At 50.6% G+C, this 14457-nt stretch overlaps 1 protein-coding gene across 6 annotated transcripts in view; it reads left to right on the top strand.

The window, feature by feature from the left end:
* GRIP2 (glutamate receptor interacting protein 2) overlaps window positions 1–14457 on the top strand; it is a 248943-nt gene that overhangs the window by 132975 nt on the left and 101511 nt on the right. The gene's annotated exons all lie outside the window — the stretch shown is intronic.

Here is a 14457-nt window from a genome sequence, read left to right as displayed (position 1 = left end):
GAAGAGCAGGGCCGGGCAGGGAAGGCAGCAGGACCTAACGTGCTGCCACAAACCCTCCCGAGGCCCTTCCATCCCGAAGGGAGCAGGAGGAGTCCTCGTCTCTCCATACGACCTCTTCGGACTCGGGAAGTCTGCTGAGAGCAGAGGCAAGAGAGCAAAGGGGTGTTGGGGGCAGAGCATACGGCTGTCCAGTCACTAGCACATGTGGTTCAGACCTAAAATGTGCTGCCACAGAAAGGCAAAGGGCCTTTGCCACCGGTGCCTCGCTGGCCCAGGGACACAAGTGGGGAACTGTGCAGTGAGAGGGCTGTTTGTGGAAGCCAGGGGCACCTAGTTTGTGTTGGACGAGGAGGAAGTTGTACCTCTGGAGGCCCTGCAATTTACCGTCTTGAGGCACTGCCGGGCCATGCAAGTCTGCGTTTACCCTGCCTTGAAAAGACAAATGAATATGGCCGTGCTTCGTGAAGAAGTAGTGATAAACCACTGCTGCTGTTCTTTCTCAGACGTTCCGAAGTCCAGAAAATTACTCATTTGGAAATCTGATCGTCGGTGACAGAAAAAAAAACAGAAAAGTGAGAAAAGTGTGAGAAAGGTGCAATTGATGTCAGAACAGTGAGCTGAATAAAGAACAGGTACCTTCTGCGCCTGCTGTATCTTCTCAGCTAGGTCTGTCTGTATCTCAAAGAGCTCTTCCTTGGGAAGGTTTCTCACGCTCCCTGATGTACTATGGAAGTATTTTACCCTATTGTACTGTCCATAGTTGAGAGGGGGTAACTTGGGGACTGCAAACTGTGCCTTGTCCCCACGTAATCTGCAGGTTTGTTTTTTTTTCATGTCCCCTTCTGCAGGCAGGAGGTGGCACTCGGGATACATCAGGCACGTTGTCCGAGGGGCTGACGTTCACCAGGTGGCCTCTGTGTCCCCAAGGCCGGGGCTTCGCTCTCAGGCCTGCGGGACATTGGTGGGGGTTGCTGCAGGCACAAAAACTTCAGCAGAAAAGTTTCCTTGTGCCGTTGGGGCCATTGGCAGCATGTAGCCCAGCAGCACGTGCACTGGAGCTGGGTTTCTGGTGCTCTGGTCCCTTAGCAGTCAGGGCTTTTATGTCCTCTGTACGCCCTGGATTAGCTTCCTGGTGCAGAGCAAGCATGCACCCGTACGTATTAAGGAGTAATGTTATTTCGCAAATTAATATGTTAATGTAGTGCCAGATTGCCAGCCCTTAACAGCAGGAGGCTGGAGATAGATTTATACACATTAATTGGTGATTTTATTGATCTAGACAAGATAACAAGACAAAGCAGCACCGCGCTCAAGGTCTTGTCGGACAGGGTCTGTGCCCCCTCTAGCTCTGCCTGTGCCATCCTCCCCCCAAATCCTCTTCCCCCTCAGTCCCTCTGCAACTACCGAAAGTACGGCTCCATTTCACGGTAATCATAAATTAATTTAGAGCCGGCAGCCCCTCGCAGAGCCAGGCAGAGGTGCGGGGGGAGAAGCTGCACAGAGCCATGTGAGCGAGTGCTGGTGGCTGCGGTCGGGGAAGATGTTCGCTGTCTCGCTCAAGTGCCGGCTCGGGGTGGTGAGACGGAGGAACAAAGGTATGGTGAGCGCAGAGAGCTCGCTCCTGCCCGCAGGAGGGACGCGGAGGGGACCCCCTGCAATGCTTGCTTTCCCTTAGCAGGACAGGAGGAAAAAAAAACTCCATGGTCCATGTTTGCTTGCTCACCCTCAGCGTGCGTTGGCAGGGGCTGTGGGGGAAATAGGATTATTTTACTTTCTTGCATGTTGTTTGTTTTTCAGAGGTATTTTCTGGTGACTCTCTGGATTTTTCTTGTACCCATCTGCCACGGTTGTTACTACAGTAAAGCAGATTTAGGTGCACGTGCGGAGCTGTTCCTTCCCCGGGAGAGGCAGTGGGGCACTTGTGGACCCCGCGGCACTGTCTGTCAGTCCTGGTGTCTGTCCCCACATGCTCCTTCCAGCAGGGAGCAGGTTGGAAGGACGAGAAAATGGGGTGGATAATGGGGCAGAGTGATGCCCAAAAAATGAGTTAAAGATGATTTGGGAAGTAAGAAGCAGCAATATGTTAAGCAGATCTCTGCATGAGTCAACCTGAGGCAGGGCAGAGATTCTCTTCTCCAAACCTTGCATGCAGTGAGAAGTGGAGAGGTTTCCAGTGCTGGACTCTCACCCCTTTGGTGAGCACTACCCATGTCTGGCAGCCTCCCTGCCAGAGGCTGCTGCGGCTGCGGAGCTGCTGCTCATGTGGCACTGGCTGGTTGGTGTGCAGTGCCCTCGTTTCGCTTTTTTTTTCAGAAAGGTTTTCTTAGCTGTGGGGCACAGAGCAATTTCCAGCCCCTGGGAGCTTGGCTGCCAGGCGTGAGCCCCCGCCAGTGCTTTGGAGCTCTCCTGCAGCAGATCAAAGCTGGCTGTGAAGGGGGCCGACCAGCAGCTTTATAGGGACCGCTGAAGAGCAGCAGCTTTTAGAGGCTCGGTGTAACTCGGGTGTGATTGATTTTAGGCTTCACTGAAGCTATAAGCCTGGCTGTTTGCCTCACACGCAGTTGCTCGCACAGGGATCTGTGCGCTGACACACGGGAGCTCTGTCGGACAGCGGCAGGTACAAAACAGGCAGAAAGGGAAGGGCCTGAACACAGCGTGCGCAGTTCTGGGGCAGATCACAACTGCGGCCTGGGGCACAAGTCCTGTGCGTGACTTGCCTAGCAGGCAAAAAAAGGTTTGCTCAGATCAGGGGTGCAGCTCTGAGGGGCAGACCTGAGAGCTGAGACCTGAGACCATGGCTGTGCATGTGGGTTGGGGTTGCAGAGGGAATGGCGATGGGCATCAGCAGGGGGCCTGCTGCATGTCCTGCTGCTCCCAAGGGTGCCTGCACCCTGGGGTCCCTCCCTGCTGCGGCAGCCTCGGAGCTCAGCTCATTGCAAGCACGTGGATTTGTATTTGGCATCCTTTGCTTTGGGCAGCGTACGCTGATGATTCTCCTCTTCCCTGGTTTGGAGCAGAGTGACTGATTTGTTGGCGTCTCTCTGCACGGGCAGCAGTTTGATATTCCCACTCAAGCAGGCAGTCACGGGCGGGATTCCCACCTCCCAGAGCGCTGCCTGGAAGGGCTTGGACCAAACACAGCCCTCGGGTCCTTCTCAGTGGTGGGGTGCCAGGAGAAGAGCTGGTGCCTTGATAGTTTTTTCCAGTTCTTTTCCCCTGGCACTCTTTTTTGCTCAAGCATCCTAAAGTGATTGGCAATAGTGTTGTAACACGAGGTTTTTTTTTTTTTTTTTTTTCTTATGTAGCTTTCAAGGTAGTTAAAGACTGCTCTGACTGCTCTGACTCCAGTCACGAGTGGAGCACGTTCATTTCTGCCTGCACACCACCGTGGAAATGTAGCCTGACTGTAACGAAGGCTAAAAAAGCGTTATCCCTCCTACCTGATGAAGCTTTAGTGGCTTTCGTTGCAGCATTTAGAATTGGCTTAGATCACCTGCGTTTCTTGGTGGCAGATTTAAGTAAGAGAATCACTAATCCAATGCTAAATTGCACTGCTTTGATCAAGGATTAAGCTGAGCTGGAACTGGCTTTTGGGACTAGGGCTTTGAAATGAACTAAATGATGCCCGGGTGCTGTGCTGCCAGGATGAGCCCATCACGACTGGGGAGCAAGCAAGGGTGGGAGCTGCTGGGAGTTGTGCTAGCAAGTAACAAAATTCTGCTCTATTTCCTAGCCGTAACTGCTCAAAACGAAACTTCCCTGCAGTCCTTCGGGGGCCCTTCATCCCCAGCAGAAGGTCCCAGAAGGTCCCAGAAGGTCCCTTTGCAGAATGGTTTTTGGCTCCCTTATCGCCCCCAGTTACTGCAGCAAATCAACTGTATTTTACGACTAAGGAAGCGGAACTGGTGGAGATCCTAAATCATTAACCAGTTACACGTGTCAGCCTGGAAAGCAGCAAAGGAGAGTAATTTAAAGGTGCCTTCACTGTTCCTTCTGCTTCCCGTGGTGGGACTGGGAGCTGCCTGCCCTGCCAGCAGCACATGCCAAGGGGCTTGGGCCTGATTGCTGCAGGAGGAGGAGAAGCTTGGTTTGAGAAGCTTGAGCTTAAAATGTGTTTATTTTTGCCCACTCTAACTCCTCCTGGTGTGTGGTGTGAATGATGTTGGAGAAACAGAAGTCATTTTGCTGTTACTTTGTGAAAAGCTGTCGTTTGGAATGTGCCAGACATCCAAATTTGTAAAAGAAAATATATGTTCTTTCTTTTTACTTACTTCTGCATTTTTCAGCCTTTTAAGCTTCAATGAGGGAAGTTTACTGCCCTTGTTTCTTTTCTGTTTGGATTAAATTCTTCCTTTTACTGTTTGTTCTTCCTTTTCTTATTGTTCTTCCTTTTCTTGTGTTTGAATGGGAGCTGCAAGATAGGTAAGAAAATCCACTCCCAAACCTCGTGAACAAATAAGAAGTGTTCAGAAAAATTATCAACATGAGACATGAAATAAAATCAGGGGGTTTGGCACAGCAGCTTTTATACTGAGATCCAGATTTCCAAAGATTTGTGCTTGTGGGCATCCCGACCTGTTCTTTGGACAGAAGTTACTGTGTCCTATTCAGCAGAGAAGGATTTTAGGGTTTATTTATGCAATTTTGCTCTGCAGCAGTACCACGCCATAAAGCATCCTGGCTGTGCTTCCTAGCAGGGAGCGTTTCGGTGGCTTTCTGTCACCACAAGATTTGCTTCCTGCTGAAAACCACGAAATATTGGGATCTCTTGCTGAAAAGGAACCAAGGAAAAAAAAAGGAGGGATGGGTGGAAGATGGGCAAACATGCAAATGCTGTTCCCGATTTGTGGTGCGATGCCAAGTCCAGAGCACAGCAAGGAGCAGTAACCAATGGAAAAAAAAACGAATTTTTTACTTAGCAGATGCACAAACAGCACACAAAGAAGCCAGACTTCTGCCCAAAACGCAGCCACGATGCAGAGGTTGAGCCTGTGGGCTCAGAAGCCCAAGGTGCACTCCTCGCTGTAGCTGCTGCTTGCCCACCTGCTCTTCAGGATGGTCGCAGCCTCCTGGGATTTATCCTCATCTCTGTGTTTCCCAGTGGAAGCCATCTCACGGGCTGCCGCGGTGAATATTTATGGGCTCATTCCTTGTTCAGCAATGAAAGCCGGGCAGTGGTAAGCACAGGAAAGCTCCCCGAGCCCAAGCCACCGAGCTGGGGAAGGCTGTGATTCCTCTTCTGTCAGCGTGGCTACGCTTCAGCCTCTCCATAATTCATGAGTAACTCCTGGTCAGGCGTGTTTTATTTATGTCTCCTAATGAAGCCCATTTTTCCGCCCAGCGTCGCAGCATCCCAGGTGACCGTCACCTGCTCCCAGCTCCGCGTGGCTCCTTCGGCCTCAGCTCGTCCCTCATCTTCCTCCAGGCTCCAGTGGCAGGGAGGATGTTGGTCTCTTAGGAGGGTAAATGAATGAAAAAGCGCCCTTGCAGCCCAGAGGCAGGCAATGAATCCCTGCAGCAGAGCCGCAGTGCAGGACACCAAGTCCCAGGCTGCGTCGGTGGCTTTGCTCGGTGGCTTTGCTTTGTCACTGCCAAAGTCACAAGTTTTTACTCCCCCTTTCAATAGTCTTTGTCTTTTAGCAACCACAAGGTGTCCAAAAACGGGATGTCGACAAGTGCTTGCAGGGATGCTGAGCACACAGAGTACCGGGGAAGAGTGTGCCGAGCGCTCTGCCCTTTCACAGCCACATGTACAGGGTTTGCTGCGTGGTAACAAAAGCTTCATCCTTTTCTGCTTATAAAACCATGTTTTGTTTTTGTTTTGTTTTGTTTTTTGTTTGTTTGTTTGTTTCCCACCAGGGTTATTAAACCTAGAAGCAGGGCTTGGGGACCCTTAGTCCTATGCCTTCCATCTCTGTTGTCAAGATTAAGAGTTTGTGTGCGCTGAGAGTTGGAACGGACATTTATTACTCTGCAACAGCAGCCCCAGCTGTGGCTCTGCTCAGGAAAAGCCCGGGAAGGGCAGAGTGGGTGCTGGGGCACGGCAGGGCTAATGCAGAGGGCCCGGGGATGGGATCAGCAAGGGGACGCAGCGGGTCGGTGCTGGAGATGTCGTGGCGCTGCTCTGTCCTATGGGGAGGCACCAGGAGGATGGATGTGCTTCCTGACTCCTGCTCCGCCACCAGCTTTTGCTCCTGTGCTGTGCACGACCAGCAGCCTTGTGAACTAAGGCAGAGCTGGGCAGGAGGACGTTTTTAAGGAGGGGGCAGAGGCCGTGCTGATGCTGTCAGGAGCATCTTCCTCGGCTCCAGCTGATGGGCTCCCTGCAGAGGGACGCGGAGGTGTTATTTCAGAAACGGGGTTTTACTGCTCACAGACCGCGTTGTAGACGTGTCACCAGAGAGGGTTTGGATGTTAAAGCCGTGGATCTAAAGAAAGGTGTTTCTCCTTGTTTAGTAACTGAGCTACTTTGCTACTGACTCCGTTCCTTACATACAACTGTGAGACTTTTGCCTACTTCTAAGTCAGCAAAAAACACTCACTTAAAACAGGTGAGGAAACACCTTCATCTTGTATTCCCCTGTCTGTGTCACTGCTTCCCTCCTGCACAGGCATCTGCCGTTGCCTGCTCGCAGGGATGTGCCAAATCACACCTCTGCATTTATTTTGGAGTTGACAGGGCATATGCAGCAGCTCGGGCTGGGGGCCAGTCTGCTCGAATGCCCAAGGGCCACGTCCAGGGGATCGGTGGAGTTTGTTGCCTCTAATAGCTTCTCAGTTGCTCTGGTCCCTCAGTGTGGCAGGAGATACTTCTGTGTTAGTCATGAGAATCTCCCCACATTTGACAATTGAAGTCTGAACTCGCCACATGGGCACCTGGTAAATTGTGCCTAGTGCCGTTCTCCCTCCCAGTGAAAGCCTCCCAAGTCAGGGCGCCCACCGGTGCGATGTCGGAAGCAGCGAGACAAAATCAGAACCTCGCATCTCTAAAAATGGATTTTCTTTCTTCACCTCTTTCTGCTATAGTCACCTACAAAAATATATATATATTTTTCTTATATTCAAGATCAGATGCTAGAAAAGCAGGAGCTCTGGTTACCTGCAGACTGACGTGAGCAGTAGGAGACATTTCGTGTCCTTGCTGGCAGATCTGGGCATCCTGTCCTGTCTCCACGTAAATACTTGGTAAGGAACGAGGTTTCCATTTCATCCTTCAGTGGAGTTACTGTGAGTGCTGGTGGATAAAATGAAGTGCTTTTATTAACTAACAAAATATTTTAGCAGGGCATTGCAGAAGAATGAGAAGACAACAATAACATGAAGTGTGGTTTCATCTTTCTGGCTCTGGTGGGTTCCTGAGATTACACCAGTTGTGCGTGTTAGGTACAAGGGCTGTATTTTAATTGATATTTTGGGGGATCTGGACCAAAAAAAAAAAAAAAGATGCTTTTATGAGTTGCAGATACAAATAGCAAAGCTAAGCAAGACCAGCTCTTGCTGTAGGCTAAAATTAGCCCACAGCATTTTCTAATTATTTCTAATGAATTTGGTGCTTAGCAGTTGCACTCCTGCAGCAATTAGCTGCTGACGAGAGGTGCTTCTCCAGCTTTCCTCTCCCCTCCCTGCTGCGGTATCTGGGCTCGTGGCAGGAGGACTGACCCACGTCCTTGCAGACCGGGATGGGACAGGCTCTGGGCAGGCTCCTTCATCTGCTTTCTTCTCTGTTGTATGAGCTAGTTGCATCCTGCTGGCTGCAGGGGAGGTAAGGAATCCTTATCCTCAGGTCTACATCCCCACATACCACCTGCTTTCCGTTGTTTTCTTTTAATAAGGCTTCATAAAACTTGCTTCTAAATGCGCTGTGTTGTGTGCTGGAGCCAGGGTTGTGTCCTTGCCAGGCTGTAGCCAAGCGCTGAACTTTTCTCCTCTTCTTGGTTTCACTCAGACCCCGAGGGCTATTGTAACCTAGTTTTTTGCGAGTGATTTCCTCTTCTCACTCTCCCTCTTGCTCTCTTTGCTTTACGGAGTGTAGCCAGATTAATCACACAAAGCCATGGAAATCAACAGCGATGTGTCATTCAGGGCTGATAACAGAGTGGAAAGCACAGGGAAGCGTTGTGCTTCTTAGGAAATGGCACACATCTGTCTGCGTTCCCTTCTTAAAAATCTATTTCAGGAAATGCAAAAGCAAGAGGAAGCTAACTGCCTGTTCAAATAAATTGTCTGTGTTCGTGACCACTATGTCCCTTCTCATCCGAGTGCATCGAACGGTGAAGGAACAGCCATGAGATAATGTTTTCTCCTCATGCACGCTTCTTTTTTCCACCCAGATGACATGACGGAGCAGAAAACCAGTGCTTTGGCCAGGATTTGGCAGCGGTGTGCTCCCTGCTACTGCCATGGCTGTGAGCGTGCGCTGCCTCTGGTACATCAGCATCCACAGCAAAATCCACATTGCGAGAGAGTAAAAGCAATAACAAACCACCGCTTGCTGAGACATCTGTGTGTTCGGCCCAGGTGCCTCGACCTACACATGACGTTACCAGGGGCACAGCTTTTTCTGTGAGAAGGTGTGGTCTTTTCTCAAGCCTGGTTTGAGCTTTCTAACCCCAGTCAGACTAAAGAGAAAGCTGTTTTCCTGAGACACAGGCAGGGACCGGGTGGTCAGGCCGTTCACACAACCGGAGCTCCCAGCTCAGATCCCTGGTGCCTGATTTAGACCCGGGGATGAACTGACCTCTCAGTTCTTTTACGTTTTCAGCTGTGATACGTATAACCTCTGGATCACCAGAAAATAGTTCGATTTTTGCAAGATAAAAAAAAATAAAAATACTTTCCCACTCAAACCTGCTGCCAGTGCAAGAAGAGCTGCTCAGAGAGACAGAGATCCTAGAGCACTGGTCTCCCTTCAAGTAATGCTTCCTCTGCCTGCGAGTGAGGGCTCCAAGGCTGAGCACTGGTTCCTCCACTGCCTGTCCGGTGATCCCAGCTGGAAAATAAAGCACTGTCCTGTTGGGTAGCTTCTCAGCGGCTGTCCCTCTGTATTAACAACGCCGATGTTCTGATATCCCAGGGATACCGGCAGGCTTTTCTCTTGGACAAATTTCATCCCAGACTGGTAAAGCAGGAAGAAATAACTCCTTTTTGTTTCTATGATACGTAGCTGAACGTTGATAAAAACGAGACGTTTTCAGAAAGCAAGGAATTTAAATAGTGATACAGTGTCTGTGTTCCTCCCATAAAACAAGCGCTGCTTCCCCGAGCGGTTCATTTCCTATGCATTTTCTTTCTTTGAATCTATTCTTGTATTTTCTGACGAACTCCCTTCGTGCCCTGGAAGCAGCTATTGCTTACAGTTTTGTCTTCAAGCAATGATCATAATAATAGACGTTAGAATGACTCAAGAAATTCAGGTACTAGAGAACCTGCATGTAGACAATTCTTTCTGGGAAGAACAAAAAACGTAAAGAAATATTGAAAGGGGGCAAACCAGACGGGTTTGAGCAACAAACATCAATTCTAACACCCCTCGCAGGGTAAGCTTAAAAGGTTGTAGTATTTCTGATACATTTTGCTTGGAAAATCATTAAGAACTGAGTTTATCTGAGTGAGTTCAGGCTTTGTCTGTGCGTCTGACTGAGGTGGTGTCGCTTGGTTCAGTGGCTCAGAGCCTGGAGGGAGCCCAGCACGAGCAGTCTGGCCGGTGGGATGGCAGGATGCGGGGCAACCTCCAGCACTGGCTTTAGGTTTCAGCCACGTTCTTGGGGGATGTCGGAGTTACCAGTGCTGGGTACCAGAACCTCGCAACACCTAGAGGAGTCGCCCACAAACCACTTTGTCTTTTCTTTTTGAGCTTGGTAGCGTGATGGTTTCATATTCCAACATTTTCACCCCTTTTTTCCCTTGCGCGTAAGCATCAAATGCTGTTTGCTGAATATTTCACTTGTCCTTATTTGGACTGAAGGTTTCTGTTACCGCTGGCCCTTAGGGGACCAATTTAGCTGCGCTGAACCAGTTTTGGTGTTCAATTCCTTCTTTTCGAAGAGCTGCATTTCCACATCAGTTGAACCCTTCGTATGCTGGCATCTTCCCCACTTCCAGCTCAATGAATGTTTAAAAAAGATGTTTCCCCCTCCCGCCTGTCCTCGCACACATACATTCCTCTGCCATCTTAAATGGTGGGGGGACATGAAAGTCATGCTGAGAAGCAGGGGGGGGGATTTAATGTAAATGATGTACCGCAAGGGACACAACCTCATTCCAGCTGAGTGAGGATTTATGCACAGAAATGCAAAATACTCAGCCCGTGAATCATTAAAGTGTTGCAGCGCAGCCTCTCCAAGGCAGCAAGCGCCTGAGTGACTTTGCAATTGCTGAGTTGCTGACCGTGTCCCAGCTCCCTGCCCCAGCCCGGGCTGCAGGCACGTCCTGCAGCCTCCTCCTGTTTGCAGCGTTCTCGTCCCAAGAAAATCTTGACCCCGGAGGTGTCTTGGGGCTTTCATACCTCGATGTGGAAACCTACAGAGTTCATTTAGCTCTCTTCCAGTCTTGGTGAGAAAGGCAGACAGAGGAGCTGATTTCATGCTCTGTTGTTGTTTTCTGATACAATACACAGAATTGAAGGCTTGTGGATTGGAGTCTAAATGCAATAGTGTGAGCATTGTTTTAGGTTATGGCTTTCCTTAATTTAACCAAGTGTTGTGGTGATAACGTTAGTGATGGAAGAGAGAGGGGCTTTGCATTTTGTACCAGGGGTTTTCAGAAACATCACACAGACCTCAGCACATGGGGCTTTCTGTGAGGCTGCTGCCCTGCGGTCACGCAGATACTTTAGAAAAGCTCACCTCGTGCTCTTATTTGAATCTCCTTCCCACATCCAGCTGCATGGCAGTTAGCTTATTCAGACCTCACAGGCCAAAAATACCAGAGCCAAAACAAACTCCTGGAGAGGATCCCCGTGTGTGGTGCACTGCACTGAGTGCACAGGGACCCTCAAATCTTAAATATTCCTCTGTGCCATTAAGCAGGGACCTTATGTCCCTTCAAATTCAAATTGCAGCATGGGAGGGATGCTGTTCCTATCAGTTTAAATATGCAGAGCTCTTCTGGAAGCCATGATGCTGTAAAAGCAGAAGATTTAATTATTAGACGTTATTTATTTATTTGGAGTTTTTGGAACAATGGAGTCTAAATGGTCTTATTCACCCTAGTGGGCACAACCATTTCTCACCATAGGATGGAAGAAGCCTGATGAAAAACAGGTCAAGGGACTGTGATGTAAACGTTAGCACTTAAGAGCTCCCTAACAAGGTGGTGGGACGCAGCATCTGCGCTGGGCTGGCTGTGTGGAGCATCCAGGAGAGATGCTCATGTGTTTTCTTCCTGTCCCATGCACAGGCTGTTAGCCCTGCTGGCTCCCGTCCACTGGACACTGCACAGTCAGGCTCCCTGTTTAGGGTTGGCACCCTAAATCGGGGAGCCTGACAGGGGGCTTCAGAACCCCCCTGCCTATGGGCTTGGGCTTGCAAAGCCCACCCAAAGCCCGGCACGCTCGGCTCTCCCAGCGAAACGCGGCTCTGAGCTGATCCCAGCCCTGCCTGCTGGCGAAGGAGATGCCAGGCCGATCCCCAGCACAAGTCGGCGAGGGCTGGGATCCGTTTATTTGTGCCACATCCCCTCAGCCCTAGTAGCTGCGTTATTAAAATGAGGCTTGTCAGCACCTCGAAGAGGGCTGGGGGCGGGCTTTGCATCTTGCATGCGGTTTGATCCCTCTCGCCTTGTTAACATTCAGTTGCTTTTGTGATTAATTATTTAATCCTCTCCCTCAGTACTGGGGTATAATAGCGCAACCCCCATTTCTGCTGAGATTCACACTTTTCCCTGCGAGCGCCTCGAAGCGCAGAGCGAGGAGGTCGGGGCTGCGGCACGGGGAGAGCCTGTTTGGTGCTGCTGGCCCCGCTGCGGTGGCCTGGCAGGGACAGGACTGTCCCCACGGGTGTCCGTCAGCCCCAGCTGTGTCACGGGATGGTGGCAGTGAGGGGACATGGGGACAGCCGGCCCCGAGCACCCCATCACAACACCGTGGCCGCTCACTCCGAGGCGGGTGGTGGGGAGGCATCAGATGGGGCCGGCTTCGGCTCCAGATGCCGTCAGACACGGTAATCCCAAATCGGAGGCGAACTTGTCGGCGCGGAGACTTTATCTCAGGAGTCAGGCTTGGCAGCCCTCTCCCTGTTCTCTTTCAGATGCCTTTGAACAGCTTTCAGCTCACGTTTCTGTAATTACCCGGGCGCAGCTCCCTCAGCCCTTTGGTTCTGGGGTGTTGCTCTCAGAGGCCATCTCCAAAGGGGGGAGCTGAGTGCTTCCAGCACCCCAACCATCGCCTGTCCCGCAGGGCCCCTGCCCCGTGTGCAGCCAGGGCCGGGGGCTGCCAGGTCCTTCCTCCCTCCCCGAGCATCCTCGGCCGCGCTTCCTGCACGAAGCCCCCGCTGCTGGATAAGGCAAAGCCTGAGGTCTGAATAATTAGCAAGGAATTAGCCTTGTTTTCTGTCAAAGACGGTCTCCTCGGTTCCTCTGATGTTTGCATCCTCCTCCTTTCATCCCATGCCCGCTGCGGGTGCCCCGCACAGCTGGGGGCAGCCAGAGGCTGTGCCGAGGAGCAGGCAGGCTCAGCCCTGCACAGCGGGGCCGGGGCTCGTGCTTCAGCCCCACAGATGTGACTCAAAGGGCCTGGGTCCCTCCTGCACCCCACTGCAACTCCTCCTGCCGCTGGACAAGTCACCCCTCCTTCGGGTCCAGGAAATAGCAAAGTGTCAACTCGCCACCAGAGGTGTTGGAGCAGCTGATTCATTATTGCTTAGGAAGCCGATGAAGTCTTAGGCTGGATTTCTCTGTTTTCTTGGCGTCTGTAAATTAAACAGAAACTCATGGTGGTGAGGAAGGGAGCCAGGGAGAGCAATTATTTGTCATGAAGACATCGTGACTAATGGTTTTGCTACGTGTTAATTGAAAGCATTGGAGATTTTAGCAAATAATACCCCAAGGCAGCCAGTACTGAGCGTAGAGCAGACTACAACAGGCTGCATCGCTCACAACTTGCTGTTCAGCACAACTGCTGAGCTGCAGTTTCCCCCAAAGTTGGGATTTTTCAGATGGCTCATCCCTGCCAGATCCACCGGGGATTTTGCTTGATCTCCGTGGCTTCATTTTGGTGCAGGTCTGTGCAAAATCGTTGCTTGCCTTTTCCCAGCTCACCCCACTCTTGGATTTACACTGGCCCACGCAGCTGGCATGGGCACCACGGGTGTAGTCTTTTCACAGCAAAACAGCATTTTAAGACTCTGATACCATAACCATGGGGCAGCGTTGGCCGTGTTAGTAATTCATCGCTACCATCTGGGCCTTGACAAACAAGCTTCACCCAATGCCGTCGCCTAATACTGTTAAAGCCTATGGAACGAGTCGTGTTGCAGGGAAATTAATGGACGTAATAATCAGTGGGATTCAGTCAGCATATGAGAATGTTTGCCTTCTCGTTTCTCAAGGAATTAGCAAAAAAAGATAGTTCTGCAACAAAGGAACATATCAAGTGAGCAGATTTTAAATACGCACTATGTACAACATCTTGGTCAAGTCCTACTTACAAAATAGTTAGATCTCTCAAATTATTATCTAAATAAATATTTTATTGCATTTTAATTTGCTTTATTACATTGTACAGTGCCCTGAGCACCTTGACTTCATAAATAAAAGCATTATTATGCAGAGTCGTTGCAATATGAAAATTAATGCTGAAGCGCTTGAAGACTTATAAAAATTTCAGCGGGTTTTCCGAGGCGAGTGATAAGGGGTTCATAAACACACATTTTTTTTCACTCTTAAGCATTTCAGGCCAATAGATTACAAGAGGAGACGTTCACAACCCCCCGCTCTCTTTTAGTAAGAGACCGGAGGTTTGCGAGGGGAGCGTGCCCCACTGTTAGGCTGCAGCGCCCTAGGAGCATCTCCAGCCACTGCAACGGCAATAAGGCATGACAGGACTGCAGAAAAAACTCTATTAATCACTATCTCTGACAGTGCGAAGGGAGCATGTTGTAGCAACCATATTAGCACACCCTCCTCCCTTTCGGTGTCTCTGGAAAAGCGGAGCACTGATTGCAGGGGACCACCATCTGCTGCTTAGGCTCTGAGCGCACCGTAACCTGGTTTTGGGTGGTGCATCTGGTGGGGCTTCTTGGAAGGGGCTGGCAGCAAGATGTGCCCCTGTGTCTGTCCCATCTGCCACCTTGGGAAGGGGACAAAGGCACGTTAAACCGGCTCGCTCCAGCTTCCCTCTGAGCATCCGATTTGATCTTGAGTCCTCACTTGCGTTATTTATGGATTTTTGTGGCCTGGGGCTGGGGCTGGAAGAAGGCTCTGGGGTGGGAGCAGCTTCATGCTGGGTTTAAGGCAGGAGCC

The sequence above is a fragment of the Oxyura jamaicensis genome, chromosome 12, assembly GCF_011077185.1.
Source record: "Oxyura jamaicensis isolate SHBP4307 breed ruddy duck chromosome 12, BPBGC_Ojam_1.0, whole genome shotgun sequence".
In the NCBI taxonomy this organism is placed as follows: Eukaryota; Metazoa; Chordata; class Aves; order Anseriformes; family Anatidae; genus Oxyura; species Oxyura jamaicensis.
This window is presented reverse-complemented; position numbering and strand designations above follow the sequence as displayed.